The sequence below is a fragment of the Pleuronectes platessa genome, chromosome 6, assembly GCF_947347685.1.
Source record: "Pleuronectes platessa chromosome 6, fPlePla1.1, whole genome shotgun sequence".
NCBI classification, from domain to species: Eukaryota; Metazoa; Chordata; class Actinopteri; order Pleuronectiformes; family Pleuronectidae; genus Pleuronectes; species Pleuronectes platessa.
Window position 1 is genome coordinate 1,598,391 of NC_070631.1, and position 19,722 is coordinate 1,618,112.

The 19,722-nt window shown below is 45.5% G+C and overlaps 1 protein-coding gene across 2 annotated transcripts in view; it reads right to left on the minus strand.

Moving 5' to 3' along the window:
- The window catches only part of plxnb3 (plexin B3), a 38,473-nt gene extending 18,791 nt beyond the window's left edge, over positions 1–19,682 (minus strand). Inside the window, exons 1-2 of one of the 2 annotated variants that reach the window (XM_053425007.1) lie at positions 19,552–19,682; positions 11,523–11,565 (exon numbers count right to left, since the gene is read on the minus strand). The gene's annotated coding sequence lies outside the window, so the exon portion shown is untranslated. The remainder of the gene's footprint in view (positions 1–11,522; positions 11,566–19,551) is intronic. The other variant, XM_053425008.1, reaches the window with a different exon arrangement.
- Between the last annotated feature and the right edge of the window lie 40 nt (positions 19,683–19,722).

Consider the following 19,722-nt stretch of genomic DNA (forward strand, 5'->3'; position numbering starts at 1 on the left):
TTATACAAAACACTATTCATCTCTCTCTCTCTCTCTCCTCTCTGGACATGCTCGCTCGACCCTCCCTCCCTCCCGCTGTGTGCTGAAACTCTGTTTAACTCGCCCCACTGCATTCTGGGAAACACCCAGAGAGGCCTCAGGACACACACACACACACACACACACACACACACACACACACACACACACACACACACACACACACACACACACACACACACACACACACACACACACACACACACACACACACACACACACACACACACACACACACACACACACAACATTTCCATGGTGATATTGAACATCCTCAGTCTGTATGCTAATAACTTCACTGGGGGGGGGGCAGTGGTAGAGAGAGGTTCATCTATAATTCATGCAGCTGAACAGAGAGAGAGCGAGTTGTCAGAAAGTAAAATGAGTTAAAAGTTGGAAGAAAGAGAGAGAGAGGTTAAGAGAAGGGCGTTAAGAGAAAGAGAGGAAGAGAGATAGAGATAAAGGGAGGGAGGTAGAGTTGATGAAATGTTAAAGCGAGAGAGAGGTAGAGATGAAGGAGTGTTAGAGAGAGAGAGGAAGAGAGAGGTAGAGATGAAGGAGTGTTGTAGAGAGAGAGAGAGGTAGAGAGAGGTAGACATGAAGGAGTTTTAGAGAGAGAGAGAGGTATAGATGAACAAGTGTTAGAGAGAGATAGAGGTAGAGAGAGGTGGAGATGCTGTTTCACACCTGACCAGCAGGTGTCTGTTCTCTGATTGGCTGACATGAGTCTGGATATCAAAGTGTAACTTTACACACACACAAACTCACACACACCGGACACACCCACTCACACACGGACGGACACAGTGTCCTCAGCAAATCATGAACCTCATGAAGAACCAATAGAACGTCTCTGCAGCAGGTTCTACAGGAACCGAGCGATCCTGCACCAGGACAAAATGCTGCCCTCTGATTGGCTGTCAGGTGTGTTAACCTGCAGGTACCCATGGTAACAGGATGGATGCTGCAGGTGTCGGCAGTTTGTTCCCCCCCCCTCGCCACCCCCCCCTGTTCTCTCTCTCTCCCCCCCCCCCCCCCCTCTATATATGTAAATGAACGACAGGCTGCTTTCAACTCGTGGAGGTGATGATTACAGACTGCCTCACCTCAGGCACTCACACACACACACACACACACCCACACACACACACACACACACACAGCTGTTTGTGTGTAGGATTGTGTCCTCTCTTTGAAGAGTGAGAGTCAGCAGCAAACCACAGAGATAATATGGGGGTGGCGGTGTGTGTGTGTGTTTCCTCTCTTTGTTTCCTCTCTCTCTCTCTCTCTCGCTCTCTGTGTTCAGTTTGTCCTACTTTCTCTCTGCTCAGGAGCCTCAGACTCAGCAGCTGCAGACTGACCTCAGCTAAGCTGGTCCACTACGATCCAACGGGACCGGGACCAGGACCAGGACTGGGATCAGGGGCTGAGCTGCTCAGACTGTAACTAACCATGTTCTCCATCATGAGTTCAGACCCCGACATTAACTAGTCAGCATCACGTCACATACAGTCATGTCTGTAACACGCACACACTCCAGAACATTTCAGGAACATGTGCAGACTCCAGGTCTGATAAAAGCTTCAATTTTGTTCTTCTGCTTTAGGGTTTACCACACACACACACACACACGTACACACACGCTCCCCTGGTGAGCTCATGAATATTTTTCAGTTCTTGAAAGAACTGAGTTCTTGAAGAAACAAGGACAGTTTGATATCATCCAGTGTGTGTGACAGCAGTGGCACACACACACACACACACACACACACACACACACACACACACACACACACACACACACACACACACACACACACACACACACACACACACACACACACACACACACACACACACACACACACACACACACACACACACACACACACACACACACCACTCTCCCAGTGGGATTTAAAGTTTGTGTGTGTAACACACACCTTCATCACCATCAAGAACCCCACAGGAAGTCAATTTGTTACCGTGGTGATGCAGCATGCTGCTGCAGGGACACAATGAGCTGTTTATACACAAACACCTTCACACACACACACAGGTTTGCACAGCTATCCTTATTAGGTAGGGAAATGTAACCTCTGCTTTTGACCCATCTGGTGCAGGACACACAGAGCAGTGAGCAGCCACGTACGGCGCCCGGGGGGCAGATGTTGGGGGAGTAAGGTGCCTTGCTCAGAGGCACTAGACAGGGTAGGGAGAATCCTCTTGGATTTTTGGACAGATCAATCCAGGTTCGTCTTTTTGTTGTTCAACTAAAACTTGTTTGTAACCTTACATGACCTCAGAAACAATGTTCTGTCTCATTAGGTCCCAGCAGGTCGACTGGTCCTGAACACACACACACACACACACACACACACACACACACACACACACACACACACACACACACACACACACACACACACACACACACACACACACACACACACACACACACACACACACACACACACACACACACACACACACACACACTCTATAGCTGCTTTCAGTCAGGTGATGGAAAGAACATGATTTGGGTGATTTCTCCGGAGGAGGTGAACACAGACGTCCAGGTGAGAGCCTCTGGATCATCTGCTGAACCTTCTCCGCCTGGTCTGTGGTTCTCACTCCACCTCTCACCTGGAGAACGAGGAGGATCTGATGCTGTGGTGAACACGTCTTTACTCTCAGGTCTGAGACCAGATCACCTGACACACACATACACACCAGGTGTGGACAGAACCGACAGTGATAGTGATCCAGATGACAGCAAAAGAGAACACTGAAGATCACAACCAGATCCTCATGTTCTGGACCTGGTTCTGGTTCTGGACAGCCAGTGGACAGGCTGCAGGACTGCAGCTCGTTCTCTGTGTGTCGGTCTGAACCCGTTTCAGGACTCTCCCTCTCTCTCTCTCTACCTCTCTCTCTCTCTCTGGTTCTGATCCGATGTGAATGAGCTGTTTTCTCTTTTCTCGTCACACTGGAGAAACGAGGATGTGAAGGTTTTAACAGTGGTCACATGATGGGTTTGTTTTAACAGGACGAGGCTGAGCTGCTGTTCCTGTCTCTAATCTGGATTAAATCCTGTTTGTGTTGACGACTGGTGTAAACACACAGAGCTGCTGTTTGACAAGAAGAAGAATCAGATTCTTCAGTTTAATCCAGAGAGAAGAATAATCAGTGAATCACAGCAGATTAACACAAACAACAGACTCAAAAATATCTCAGAGTTAAGAACGTTCCACAGCCTTAAAGAGACAGTCCAACATTTACACTGGTCAGTGAGGACACTGGGACCAACCAAGTAATCAACCTGTAACCCCCCCACACACCCTGTCTGTGATGTGGTCCTCCTGATTGTCTCCATCCCTCCTCTGTCTCTCTCTCTCAGACTCAGGACCCTCATGGTCTTCACAGATCAATGGACCAATCACAGCAGCACAATAACAATAGTTGTTAATATTTACGTTTAAATAAGAGTCAGTGAGGAATGTGTTTCATCAGAATCAGTGATGTCCCTCAGAGGTCAGACTTCTAACCAGGAGATGGACAGACGTCTTCACGTCCTTTATAAGAAGCTGATTGTGTCCTCAGGGGGGCGCTGTGCTGGTAAAGTCTCTCAAATACAGTCAACTGGATTTTACCACATTTTTACTGTAAACGTTTCACTGCAGCAGCTTCAAACTGAATACTGATCACTGCTAACATGAAATATTAATACACATACACACACACACACACACACACACACACTCAGTGATGGAATTAGCATCAATATCATTAACGCCCATCACCTCTCTCTGCTTTTTCACACATTTCAAACACCACACACATCTGTCTGACTGTGTGTGTGTGAATATATTATCTCTGCAGCCTCCAATTAACCGAGTGTGTAAGTGTTTTTGATCAGTGGGAGATGACGAGGGTTTACCTCCTCCTCCTCCTCCTTCTCCTCCACCTCCACTTCCTCCTCCACTTCCTCCTCCACCTCCTCCTCCACCTCATCCTCCTCACTTCAGCATCTTCACTCTGGATCAAACATTTCTCCCTGTTATTCAGCCAATCAGTTTCAGTCCCTGCAGGTGTTATTCACATATTATATTCACAATAATATAAGATGACCGCGACCTTTGACCTCAGAAATCGGATCAGTTCATCCTTGAGTCCAAGTGAGCGTTTTGATCACATCCAGGACTCTTGAGATGTCGTTGAACGAGGCGGACGAACAGTTTGATCTCGGAGCTGCAGCGACTCGACGACTCGTCCAGTGTTGAAGCTGCTTCACTGAGATCAACCACAGAGCCACTGAAACAGGAAGTCAACCTCTGGACAGTGAAAGATTCTAAAACACCACAGACGGATTCTTATGCATCAGGGTGGAGACGCTCAGAAGAAAGAAGAGGAGGAGTAGGATGAAGCTGAAGAGGCGGATAAAGGGGGTGTGAAGTGAAGGAGGAAGAATAGGAGGGGGAGGAGAGGGAACGAGGAAGAGGAGGATAAAGAGGTGGAGGATGAAGATTAAGAGGGATATAAAGAGAAATAATCTGAAGAGGAGCAAGAGGAAAAACACGAAGAAGATTAGGAGAAAGACGATGAGGAGGATACAGAAGAGCAGGAGGAAGAGGAGGATAAAGATGATGAGGAGAAGGAAGAGGATGTGGAGGATAAAGAGGAGGAAGAAGACAAAGATAAAGAGAAGGCCAAGGAAGAGGAAGAGTAGGATAAGGAGTAGGAGGAAGAGGTGCAGTTTTTCATTAAAACCAAACCTGAGCGTCTCTCGGCTGCGACTCGGCCGCCCCGCCCTGTCTCTGTCTCTGTCTTTGTAGTTAAGAGGCGTGAAGCGGCTCCATGATGTTTATGAGCAGCAGAATTTTTACAAGATTAAAACAAGACGGGTTGGGGGGGGGGGGGGGGCAATAAACGACAGGACTAGTGTTATAAAAGAGGGGCGGAGGGGGAGGAGGAGGGAGGTTTAATCAACACAGCGTCGAGGGTGGAGACGACCACGAATCATTTACTGCAGATAAAAAAAACTTTGTTTAACGTGTCAGCACAAAACACCAGAACCAGCCAACCTCATTAAAAACCACTGAGGCGTCGCTAACACCACTTCTACTTTCACTCTCTACACAAAACATCAACACGTAACAACTCAGAGGTGAACTGAACCACAGACGTGTTCCTCACATGATCCTGACATGCTCCTGACATGTTCTGCTGGTTCTGGATGTTAGTACAAATGTCTGAATCAGTGTCTCTGGACATGTCCTGGATCTTCTCCTGCAGCCTCTCAGTAAAATGTGTGTAACATGTCAGAGGAAGCTTCCCAGTGAGCGAGTGGACGTGTTGATGAGGTTTCTAACACGTGACGTGAAACTAGAAGAACACAAACATCTCAGGATGAAGAAGAGGAGCCGGACACGTAGAAGACGAAGACGTCAACTTGGAAACACAAGGAGATTCCAGATCTTCTGGTGATGAGGGCCCAAGCCGGTGTGGATGAGCTGTAAACAACAACAGTGATCTTTCCACAGCAGAGTTTAGACGTCATGTCCCGCCTCCTGCTGCTCTACAGGCTCCGCCCCTCTACAGGCTCCGCCCCCTCGCCTGGATGTTCCCACATGTTCCTGTCAGAACGAGTCGGACCCGACAACCTGCTGCTCTCTTTGATTCTAAAAACATATTTTGATAAAAACTCAAGTGATAAGATGGACTTCGGTCCTGGTCTCTCTCACGTCCATGTTTAATGTTTCTTTGATTCAAATTAATCCAGTTTTTCTTTTCACTGCTTCACAAACATAATAAAGGACCAATCAGGGAGTGGACTCTGCGTCATGGTGAACATTAAAGAGTCGGAACGTCGGCCTGAACTTTATTATTTCATGGATTTTATTGGATGGTTTTTTATTAAATGCCTTGATAGATGCGGGTGATGTTGATTGGACCCCGGGGGGCGCCTCCTCCAGAGGGAGACTCCTTCAAATGAGGCCAAATGAAGGATGAGTCCTTCCATCCCTCTTAGACCAGCCTATCCCAGAATGCATTGCATATCTATGACAATGTAGGTTTCACCAAGAGCGGCAAACAACGAGACCAACGAGTAATATTTCAAAATATATCAGGATATACAGTATCAGGATCAGAATAGCGCAAAATGAACGCTGAGCAATAAAAACATCATTCAAAACTCTATTTTAAAGATGTATGGAATGCAGCACACGCTGCACGTTGAATTTCAAACCTCCACTCTGCATTTCTCCATCACATGCACAGATAACTCCCAGCATCCTGCAGACTACAGCAGCTGTTGAGGCCAAACCACTGCATTAGCACAAGGACTAGTCAGGTAGGTTTTGATGATATTAGCATTCTGATTGAGGATTGTTCATCTGTTCATCTAGCCTATTTCTATTCATTTATCTCTGGCATTGCATTAGTGTTTTTTACAATCCTTTTTCTCATCTTATTCTACAGAACACTTCCACGTGCACTATCTCATGTGTGGAGACATTTCACACCAGCCAATGTAGAAGGAAAGGCTGCGTACATTTACAAATACTGTGCAAAGACCTATGTTAAGAATGACACACAGATCCAGAAGCATATAGTCAAGTGCCCAAAGTTTCCTCAGGGCTCAAATCAGCCTATGACAAAACAAAATGTTCATATTTATGTCTGTATATGACAAGGTAAATACAGTTAGTATAAATTACCCACAAAAGTTCCAGGATATTTCCGTTAATTCCTGGAATTTTGCAACCCTAATCAGGATTCAACTCAGTCAAACCCACCACATTCCAATTTGGCCATCAGGGGGAGGTGTAGGCAACATCCTCCGAAGGTCAATGAACAGAGGCAGCTCACACCTGGTATTAAACTCTTTATATAAAGTTTGGGGTATCGACCCACGTACGTCCCCAGTGCCCACACGTGCACAGGTCTCACAAGTGCAATTTCCACGAATGCAATTTCTGTTCGCAAAGACCAAACCTTGTGAACACGACAGCTCAAGAATGCTTTGAGGGAATTTCTTAAAACTTTGATACAAACGTTCAGTTGGACTCACGGATGAACCAATTAGAATTTGGTAGTCAAAGGTCAAAGGTTAACCTTACTAAATATGTTTTGGGTCTTGTGAAGGCAACATGTCAGAAACACCTTGAGGGAATACGCTACAGGAAATCGTCTGACATGTTCAGCAGAATCACGACTGATCTCTATAAACTTTTCGCAATTTTAGACAAAACCAAACAAAACCACAACCACTGAAACAAGAACAAACTTCCATAGGGAACATAGGGCTTTCCTGTTAAAGCCCTATGAGACGAATTGTAATTTGTGAATATGGGCTATACAAATAAAATTGTATTGATTGATTGATTGATTAAGTAGAAGTTGTCACAACACGTTCACATCCAGACCTGCTCCCAGTGAGCTGGGTTCACACCTGACCTCAGGGCGAGACACGTGTCGACGGATCACTCATACGTGACGTGACCACGTGTTAACTCATGTGATCATGTGACGATGCTTCCAGAACACGAGGAGGCAGAGTTTCATCTGTGAGATCAGTGAAACGTTTCACACCTGAGGAACCAGAGATCAGTTCTGTTCCTGGATCAGCTCCTCACAGTTTCCTGACTCATCACGTCCTGGACGCTCAGAGGATCAGTCACTGACTTCATCACAAGAGAATCACAATCGATTCATCTTTAAAAAGTCTCATGGACCAAAAACTGCTTCTGTTGCTTCTGTTTCATTTCTGTTTCATTTCTGATTCATCGAGTAAATAAAATACATTTTAGAAACGTCTGCTGCAGGTGGAAGATGAAGTAGATTTACTTGAGTGGGTTGCAGAAGTAAAAACAAATCCTTTTAACTGTTTACTTTAACACGATGACACAACATGAGAGTGAATCTTGACCATTATTATTATTGTGTTAAAATCATCATAAACCAATAACAATAAACCCCTGACAGAAAAACTCTGAAATTACAAAAAAAATGTAAAAATCACAACAATGAAAAGTTTTAAGTGAAAGAGACCAATGATTGAAACAGTGAATGAATATGAACATCTTATTCACTGAGAGAGAGAGAGAGAGAGAGAGAGAGTCAATGTCTCTCTGCAGCTGATCTGATTCCCGCTTTGCTAATTAAATAAAAGACAATTAAGGAGAGTCAGCTGTCAATCAAAGCTTCATCAGAGGGAGAGAGAGAAAGGGAGAGAGCGAGAGAGAGAGAGAGAGAGAGAGGGAGGTGGAGAGACACTCACTTTCTTCAGGATACAGTCCGTCTTTCTTTCATTCCTCCAAAAAAACGGACGACATAAACGGAACTGGTTGAAAGGGAGAGAGGGGCCGACCGGCTACTGACACACAGATGGAGAGAGAGAGAAAGAGAGAGAGCAGCCGGCTGGACGGCTGTAATCCCATTATTGTGAACGACACATTGTTCTGAGAGAGAGAGGGGCGAGAGACATTCAAACACAGAGAGAGAGTCTCAGTGGGAATTGAAGGGGCGTGGCCTACACACACACTGCGATGGGCGTGGTCAGACTCATTAATATTTAATCAGAGGTTTCAGGCGTGAAGTTAGAGAGAGAGAGAGAGAGAGCGAGAGAGAGAGAGAGAGAGGGAGAGAGAGAGGGAGAGTGGTAAAGCGAGGCTGGAGGGGTTTTCACACCACGAGCGATGGTGTCTGAACAGCAAACTGCGTTTATGACTGACAATACTCACAGAATATTATTAATATCAATAATATGATACTATTATTACTAGTATTATTGTGATAAGTGACCACAGTACGAAAACTCTGAAATTGAATCTGCTTCAAACTTAAGTTAAGACGAGGTTAAATTGATCCTTTATACCCACTATACGGTATATATATATACGGTACATACCCTGTAGGCACCAGTACATGTCGAGTACACACCCAGTACATATCCACCATATACTAAGGTAAACAACAATATTCACTCTTGTGGTAACAGAGGTTACTTCGGTTCGTCTCAGTTGCTGTTTTCCTGTGTGGCTCTGATCTGAGGTGGATCGGGTCTGGTTCTGATCTGACATGGATCGGATCTGGTTCTGATCTGACGTGGATCGGGTCTGGTTCTGATCTGACGTGGATCGGGTCTGGTTCTGATCTGACGTGGATCGGGTCTTGTTCTGTTCGAGGACGAGATCCGACCACACAAACAGCGTCGGGGGGGCGTCATCGTCAGATCTTCAGCTTCACTTCCCGCGGGTCGTCCCACAGCTGCTCTGCTTCTTTGATTCTCTTCATCAATAATCCCACTGTGAGCCAGGTGCATGATGGGAAACAGCTGCTAGATATTCAGCATGTTTTCACAGAGGAAGAAAAACCTGGTTCCATCTCTCTGTCCCCTCATTCAAACATAAACACCTGTTCATCACAACAACAACGAGGATCACTATGAACTAATATTGATAAATAATTACTACTGATCAGGTTTGTTTAGAAGTAGCTGGAAATGCATCAGAGTGAGACTCTGTCCGCGCTGTACGTCTGCTCAGGTGAGTCTGTTTGAAAGCTGTCGTCTGATTGGTTCACAGATGACAGGTCACAGCAGGTGAGCGTCAGACAGGGTCCCGGTTGTCATGGCGACCGCTGGGAGTTTAATCTGATGTGAAGACAGCATCAGAGGAGTGTGTGTTTGTGTGTGTGCGTTTTATCAACATCATCTTATCTCTGACACAACACACTGCTTGTAAAATGTGTGTGTGACAATACATTCATGCATTCATTCATATGGGTGTGTGTTTGTGTGTGTGTGTGTGTGTGTGTAAGTGTGTGTGTGAGAGCTCAGCTGGAAGTATGTGTCCACCTCTCATCGGGAGCCTCATGTAATATTAATCACACACACACACTGTGGGTCACATGCACCACTGAACACACACACATCAATCAAACACACAAAGAGAAAAGGCACGCACACACACACACGCACACACACAATGTGTGCGTATGGACAGCTGGTGGGGCAGCACACATAAATGTTGTGATGTGATTTTATATTTCTGCATTAAGTCCAGCCGACCAATCACAGGTCGTTGTTTCATTGCCCTCTGAAGTTGGACCTGAAGAACATACAGAGAATCAAAAGACGCGTATCCTCCAGATTCTGTTTCTACCTTCACTTCTCCCGACCCTGTGATGATGTGTTCACAGGTCTCTCTAAAAAACACACACACATCCTCCTATTCCACTGAATAATGATCTTCAACTATGATCCATTAATAAACATATATAATAAATACCCTGATCAGTCCGAGAGGATCATTGAACATCTCGACTGACTTTCTGAAGACAGATGTTGAACTAAAACTCTTTAAAGGTTGAATAAAGTGACTTGATTCTATTTAAATAGAATTAAAGTGTAACTTCAATTCCTTAATATTGATTGATGATATTTGATTTAACAATAAATCCATTATATTATATGATATTAGCAGTACAGGGTGTGGCGTGTTTGTGTGTGTGTGTGTTTTCAGGTATTTTAAGCTTTGAAGCAGAAACAAAAGATGAAGGACGAGTGAAGAGGCTCTAAAGGGGGGAGGAGGAGTAGAGGGGGGTTAGAGAGCGTGAAAAGCAGCTCATACAGAAACGAACCAACCAGGCGCAGTAATGAATGGGGGGGAGGGGGAGGAGGTGAAAGGTGACGCACAATAATTGGGAGGAAATGTTTAGAGAGAGAGAGTGAGAGAGAGAGAGAGAGAGAGAGAGAGAAGAGACAGGGACAGAGAAAGTGAGGGACAGAGAGAGAGGGAGGGAGAAAGTGAGGGACAGAGAGAGAGAGGGAGGAGGAGGGAGAAGGTGAGAGAGAGAGAAGAGACAGAGAAAGAGATCAATGATAAAATCAAAGGAAAATATTTTATTTTGAAAAGTAAAACTGAAATCGAGGACTTCAGTCACATGATCACCTTATTGGACAGACGTCTGTTTATTGCTGAGCCTCAGACTTTGTTAACTTCATACATTTAATCAGAAAGGTTTTTATATATTTTAAAGGAATTCAACCAGGACGTGACGTCAGACTGGACTCAACATTCCACCGTGTTCAGAACACTGGAACCTTCAGAACCATCAGAACCATCAGAACCATCAGAACACTGGAACCTTAGAACCGGCTGCTTAACGATTCAAAATGACTCAGAAAGTTCGCTCAAAGACTGAGAACAAAGACTTCTCTGTTACACACACACACACAAAATCACACACGCACACACTAATGATCTCTTAATCTGAATCGTCAGATTCCTCTGAATCAACCAATCAGATCAGTGCGTCCTCCTCCAATCACTGAGTCTCACTACAGAAACAAACTTCCAGTCTATCTCTTATTGATGACATCATTGGTCACCATGTGGCGGCTGTGTGTGAGGTCACCGGTTGCCGTGGCAACCACCTGGACGCCCTGACTCAGCAGAGACGACAGTTTGACCGACCTGCTGAGTCGAGGAGGAACCTTCTTCATCAGGAGGACGTTTCCTGCAGGAACACAAACACAGGTGCACGTGATGCCAGGTTTTCATTCAGTGATCGTGAGTAAAGCACAAGAGGTCCGAGGCCACATGACCCCTGTCAGAGTCATGTGACTAACAGCTGTGTTCGGGACAGAGGTCAATGGGATGGGACTGCAGGGGCGGAGCCTACTACTACTTCCTGTTAGTGAGTCAACAACAACAGACGATCTCGTGTTTATCCTCAAGTTTTTACACAAAGAAGTAAATAAAAAATGAGAAAACGCAGCCCCGTCCACCATCTGCCTTCGAGGTGCAGGGAGGTCGAACAATGAATCACTTCCTGTTCGTCAGCTGGAGCCTGGAGTGAGTTAATGAGCGGATAATCAATCACGACAGATATTGATCGATGATCTGGAGACTGAGCCGCTCACACTCGTTTCCCCTCGACCAATCAGAGCCTTCATGTCTGCATACAAACACCACTGACACCTGGTGGCTAACAAGCAGATGACGAGGAACTACAACCGAATCAGTCTGAGCATGAACGAATAAAAGAAGAAAATATAACACACACACCCAATCATACAAAAACAACACGCACGTGAAAAACACACAAAAACCACACACCCATTCAGAGCAGTTTCAGTCTCTTTGTGTCGGATGGATTTTAGAGTCTGAAAGACGACACACACACACACACACACACACACACGCACACGCACACACACGCACGCACACGCACACACGTGTCCTTGAAGATAAATCAACACCCTCCTCTCTGTCTGCCTGTGTGTGTTCTTGTTCTTGTGTCCTTATGAGGACCAGCCTGAGGAGGAATCTGAGGCTCTTCTCTCTGTGTTTGGTCTCCACCACCTCCGTCCCGAGGTTTATTCTGAAAACTGAGACTGAAGCCGACTGGAAAAAGAGTCTGAAAGGCTCCTTTTACTCTGACAATCAGTGGGTCCTCACATTGACAGTAACATGTAACAGTGTGAGAGAGGAAGTGGTCCTGAAGAGAGGTCAGAGGTCAATCACAGAGCGTCTATTCATGCATCACAGTAAGTATCAGCTCTGTGCTCAGAGCGACCGTGAACTCAGCAGCAGGAAGTTCATCTCACTGAGGAAGCTCCATGATTTTATGAAAACAGTAGAAAAGGTTTGAATCTTCATGAAACTGAGGAGACAATTGAGACGATGACTGAAAACACCGTTCACACCTTCGTCATGAAATAACAAATAAAGTACAGACACTGAGTAACACAGTTTAAAACAGTTCTTTACAGAATGGTTTCTCATATTACCTGTCCCACTCTTCAATATATGCTCTTATTGTGAAAAGTAAACCTGGAGGAATCGGTTCTTATATATTGTGTAAATATGTTATTGTTTATAATGTAAATATATTATCATACATGAATGTGAATATATATCATATCACATATGTAAAATATATATATATCTTATTATTTTTTCTGTTTCTATTGTTTTATATCTGGATCTTTTTACTTTATTTTCTGTGCAGATTTTTTTTTTTTATCGCAGCCTTGAAACAGAAAACCATCATTTTAATCCTCATTAAACTGACCCTGACACACACACATACACACACACATATATACACAAACAGGCACACACACACACACACAGTCAGTAGATTAGGTCGCCTGCCTTCATTCACTAATCTGCGGCGTTTATCTGATGGTTGTAACTCTGCAAACTGAGACATTATAGAACACTAATCTGGATATATACAACACACACACACACACACATGAGCGCGCACGCCAACACACATGCACACACGCACACACGCACACACGCACAGGGAGAGACAGTGATTTAGTGTGTGTGTTTCTAAGTTGGGGGTGTAACAGATGCCAGTGAAGACAGCTGCACTCCAACGTAGCGATTATTCACACACACACACACACACACACACACACACACACACACACACACACACACACACACACACACACACACACACACACACACACACACACACACACACACACACACACACACACAGTCTAATCTTCAGTGTGAGGGTAGTGACACCACATTATTCCACAGTCTATAATCTTAACATTCACACTGAGACAAGGGGAGGGGGGAGGGGGGGGGGGGGGGGTCACATCCAAAGAACCTTTAAATCAACCTTATTGAAAGTGAGTCTGATGTGTGAGTGTGAACAAGAGAAAGTTTCCTCTTCTCTCCCTGAGCGTCTGTAGCTCTGCTGAGTGGGTTCCATCTCCTGTGAGAACAACTGACTGAGAGTCACAGACTGTCACAACCAGCTGCAGGTGAAGAGTGAAGCTGAACTGAGATCAGTTAAAAACCAGAGTTTATCTCCAATATTCAGCAGGAAACTGTTAAACATGAAGAATTCTAGACAGTTCGGTGGATTTGTTACAGCAGCAGCTATTCTGGTCCAGGAAGCAGAGGATCATGGGTAATATTTCAGTTAGGTTGTGTTTCAGGTCAGAGGGACGACTCAGTCAGAGCTCAACCACTTCATTGACCCAGAGCCCATCAACACATGTGGCTGCAGGGGGCGCTGTCACTCAGTATTAGTTGATTGAAGGGAATAGTGCAACTTAAGGCCGATGTATGCTTCTCCGTTTTGACGGACACGGACAGATAGGACCGCCTTCTTTGCCGTGGAACCTCCTCTCCGTGCAGCTCATGGCGGAGAGCCTGCGGATAGCCATTGGCTGTGATTGGTCCGCTAACGACAGGATTTCGGAACGACATCATTTCCGGACCTCAAACTTCCTGTTTCATTTCCTACATCACAATAAACCCAAACACAGCTACGATTCTACGTTTAATGTGATAAGTGTGCTAAGCCAGTGGAGTTGTCCAGCTGACGGTGGCTGGTTAGAGCCCTTACAGCATGTGTGTACGGTCACATACGGTTATAACGAACTTTCATAACGGCGCTAGCGTCCCAGCCACCATGCTAACTGCGGTGGTAACTGTGAAAAAACATGCTGTCACGACTTTAATTCCACGGCTGTCATGAGACTGTTTCTCAAACACTGTCAGGTTAGAAGCAAACACTTGGTAGTAGTTAGTATCGGGTGTCCCTGCTGACTGTGTGTGGAAGCTGGGGGGGGAAGCTAGCTGCCTACGTGTAGCTTGAAGCTGTTGAATTAGCAACGCAGTTCAGAAACAAGACCGGGAACCGCTGCGCTAAGAAACGATAACATAAACATTATGACCCGAGGGGTGTCACTTTATTTTATTGAGTTGCCATCGTACACTGTGTGTGTGAAAAGCCGGGAGGAGATAGATAAACAAAGTGGGCTTCTTCTGAGAACTCATGAGGTAGGCTTCTCTAAGCTTGTCTACCGTTGCGCCACCTACTGTTCTGGGGCCGAATTGTTTTCAGCACCGGGGAACTATAAATCAAAAAGTGTCCGTCCATCCTTAACGGACTGGGAGAAGCATACAGAGGCCTTCATGTTGAGCTGATGACAAGAGGATCATCAGGCAGATTTCAGGTCAGATTCACACCTTCCAACCATCGAGGCTGCTCCTGTGACGTCATCCTGACTGATGATTCTACTCATATGATCTGTGTTGATGACGTCATCCAAAATCTGTTATTTCAACACATTTTTCGAGGGCAAACGGTCACAACCAGCTGATGACTCCGTCTTTCTGCCTCCATGTTTGTTTTTATTCTGAAGTCACGCTTGACCAAACAAGTTCCTGCAAGTTCCCAAATCTCTGGAATCACAGAAACGATTTAGTGTGTGTTCCGTCCTCTCGACTGGATCTGGTCCAGAGTCACATCCGTCATTAACATCGCTCATCTCTGATACTTTATTATAACAATGTTAATGATATTATACCAAAGCATCATTATAGAGTGACATCACTGTGGTGAGAGAAGGAAGAGGTTTAACCAGAGGAAATTGAAACTGAGCGACAGTAAATACAGTTCATTATACGACTTCCTCCTTCATTAACACACACACACACACACACACACACACACACACACACACACACACACACACACACACACACACACACACACACACACACACACACACACACACACACACACACACACACACACACACACACACACACACACACACCAGTAAATTACCATCTTGTGGTTGTTGTCTCCAACCAGCTGCAGTTTCAGTCACATTCATGTTTATCTACTCACAAGGTCACTGTGACCTTTGACCTTTGACTCCTGAAATTTAATCCATTCATCCGTGAGTCCAAGTGACAACTGGTCAAAATCCTGATTCAGGAGCGAGGTCTTTCAGAACAGGACTTAAAGCTGCTCCTGAGTAAACGGGAAATAATGATCTTTCTCAAACTGTGGAACAAATCTATGAATTAGTTTGTCTTTGTTCAGCGACTGTGTTTAAATAAAGCTTCTCTTTCAAAGCCTGACTGTTCGTTGCCACTGATTCTCTGTGAGTTTTCAATAAAGTTAATTTCAATTCAGACTCTTTGTTCAGACAGTCATTGTCAGTGGAGCCCTGACTCCGCCCCCTGCAGTCTGACCACATCCTGACATCGTCAATTTCAACTAACTTGTAAGTTAAAGGTCAAGATCACAAAAATCTGTCTAATTATCAGTGTTATTATTGTTGATTGTCGTTAAGCATAAAAAACACAGAGCTCACAAAACAAAAAAGGCAAGTTTTCCTCATCAGATTTTCTCCATGATACTGTGTGGATGTGTGTGCGTGTGCGTACGTGTGTGTGTGTGTGTGTGTGTGTGTGTGTGTGTGTGTGTGTGTGTTTACTCCAGGGAGCGATCCAGAGAAACCAGCTTCTTTATGGATTATTAAAATCACCTCCAGCTACACACAGTCTGTGTGTGTGATCTGACGCACACACACACACACACACACACACACACACACACACACACACACACACACACACACACACACACACACACACACACACACACACACACACACACACAGACACACAGACACACACACACACACACAGACACACACACACCATCCCCCTTCCCTGTTTAGAGGGGCTCAGCAGTTAGTGTGATCAAGGACGCTTCATTCACACTCCACAGTCTGTGCGTGTTTGTGTGTGCATGTGTGTGTGTGTGCATGTGTGTGCGTGTGCGTGTGTAATCTGTGCAAAGGCCACGCCTTAATCTGGGATCAACGACAGACCCCCCAACAGTCTTCAACCCCCTCCTCGTCTCTGTGGGTTTCTTGTCTCTGACTAAACTCTATCACACCTTCTCTGGTTCAGACCATCAGATGGTTCAGTCTGAACCATCAGGTGTGAAAGGTTCCTCTGACCACGGTCCAGACCAGTTTAGACCGACCAGTGGAGGAGGTCTGGATCAAACTGAACCCTGGTTTGATTCGACTGCAGAGAGAAAACTAGAGGTGTGGACAACACTTACTAAGAATGACAGCACAACTGTAATAACAGTAACAGTCTATAATACTAATGTAGCTCCTAATTGTCAGACTGATTGTATAAACTGATGAAAAACCATCCATGTGCAGTTATATAGAAAATTGTGTTCGTGAGACATCGAGATGCTTCGTTGTGCATTTGATTCGTAATCAAGTGAAGATTCACACCTCCAGTGAAAACACTTTTTGAATAATATGGACTTTTGGACCAATCACAGGACGTAGAGACAGCATTAAACAACAGAAGAAGAAAAGACGAGGAAGCAGCTGAATTACAATGTGAAAGCAAAAGAAACAGATCGAATGAAACAAACACCTGAAGCTTCAGACTCTGAGGAACGTCTCAGTGGATCCAGGACTCAGGTCATCAGGTCCTAAACGATAGAGACCATCACATGACCTCCACACACCAGCTGACGTCACCGCATCACACCTGAGTCTGATTCTTACCTAAATATGATTATTGATTAATGAGAAACACAAACTGAGCTGAGGTCAAGTGATAGTTAATCAGAGAGGAGGTCTCCCTCTGTTGCATTTGTCAGAACCGGAAATATCAGACGACACAAAGTGACTTTCTGTGGTTTTAACAAAGAGACGAATATGAACGACAACACACACACAGACACACATGCACCAACCCTCAGGGAGTGTGTATTTCAGTGTGCATTTCAGTGTGTGTGTTGGAGCCTCTGGCTCAGAGTCCCTGAGGAATTTAACCAGCAACTCTTTCATTTGCAGAAACAGATGAAGCACACACACACACACACACACACACACACACACACACACACACACACACACACACACACACACACACACACACACACACACACACACACACACACACACACACACACACACACACACACACACGTTTTAGTTGCTATGGCTACGCTGGTTGTGTTTTATTCTGGACGAACACAACCAGAGACTTTTGTAAACGATGATGCCGACGCCCACGTTCTCTCCCTGATTGGTTCTTATCAGTCACATGACGACCAGCAGTGAACCCTAAGTCTTGCTGCTCGGACGTCTCAACATCGGGTTAGAACTGATACTACGAACTGATCCTCGTTCGTAGTATTTCCGGTGATTGTTTACTAAAACACATGTCACATGACCATTCACTGGTCATGTGACATGTGTTTTCAGGTGTGTGGGCAGAGCCTGGTTGTAAAGCGAACCCAGTAAACACACACATTGAACACACAGCGTGTGTGTAGATTAAAAGGTGATTAACCAGAAATACTAATCTGACTGTGAATCTGGACTCAGACTAAATCCTCAGATTAGTCAACTGGACGTTTCAGTTAAACCATCTTCATCACTTTGATGATGATGATGTCACTGCTGCTGCTACACACAGGTCACATGACCCACGTGTCAGATTCACACACTCACACTGTGACACTGAAAAACAACCTTCATTTAATCTTCTCAACACTTTCAGGCCCCGTTCTGAGTGTCTCGGGTGTGAACTGAGGTGTGAACTGAGGTCAGTGATCTGAGGTCAGTGATCTACAGCGTCACTCACACACAGGTGGTCGAACAGCACATTGTGTCACAGCAGGTGTGATCAGTGTGTGTGTGTGCGTGTGTGAAACCTGTTTCCAGCTGATTCTCTGAAGTCGACTTCACGACACAAAGAGACAAACTGTTCACACACTGTTTGTACTGTCACATGTGTTACAGGATACAGCAGCAGAGCCTGAGGCCCCGGGGCCAAACCCAGCCGCCGGGCCCCTGAAGGTGTGATCAGATCAATAATCAATATGTAATCAATCCATCCATCAATGCACACACTCTGACTCAAAACAGAACAAAGAGCTGAACCAGAATCAGTCTCACCACTGACTACACACAACTTCCTGAGTGTGTGTGTGTGTGTGTGTGTGAGGGGGGGGGGGGGGGGGGCACTTATTGTCTTTATTGTTTTTGTTCAGAGTCACGTGATTCAGACTTCCCTTATGTAACGTCAGCAAAGGTGACTTCAACATTCACTTCCCGCAACATTGTGTGTGTGCATGTGCATGTGTGTGTGCATGTGTGTGTGTGTGTTGGAATGCCAGCAATTCAGAATGCTGCTGCGGGCTGAGCCGTGCCAGGACAGGCTGGGAACAGACACGCGCGCGCACAGACACACACACACACAGTCGGGTTTTTTTTTGTCGTTTTCCAGATTCACTGACACCCACAATAATACAAGATTTGAGAAGTAACCGGATTCAAACACAAACCAGACTCCGTTAAAAAAATGTCAACTTTAAAACTCGTTGCTTTTTAGCTTATAAATGACGTTATTTAACGCTTGTGTGAGATTAACTCTGGAAAAGGACAAGAACAACTGACACGGAGTAAAACTGTTGCAGCCGAATGACACACCGGCTCCTCCCGGTTCTAAGGAACCAGCTTCAGTCACTTCTCTCTAGTTTTGAGCTGAAAAAACCTGACAACATGTAAAAATCATTCGATTTCAGAGCGGAGTCCGGCGCAAGGCTTAGACACGCGCCCCTTCCCGAGGTTCCGGAGGCTCGGGCGGAGAAAGGACACCGTGCGATCCGGGTCACACTCACCTGAGCTCGGCCGGCTGCTCCGCGCTGCTCCGGAGTTCGACCCGCCCGGACAAAGTTGGAGAAACCCGCCCGGTCCAGCGGAGACAAAACCGAACGATCCGCACCGAGATCCGCACAACAGGTCCGACACAGACCCCGCCCCGCTCCGCGCGGCGCCGGGGGGGCTTTTCT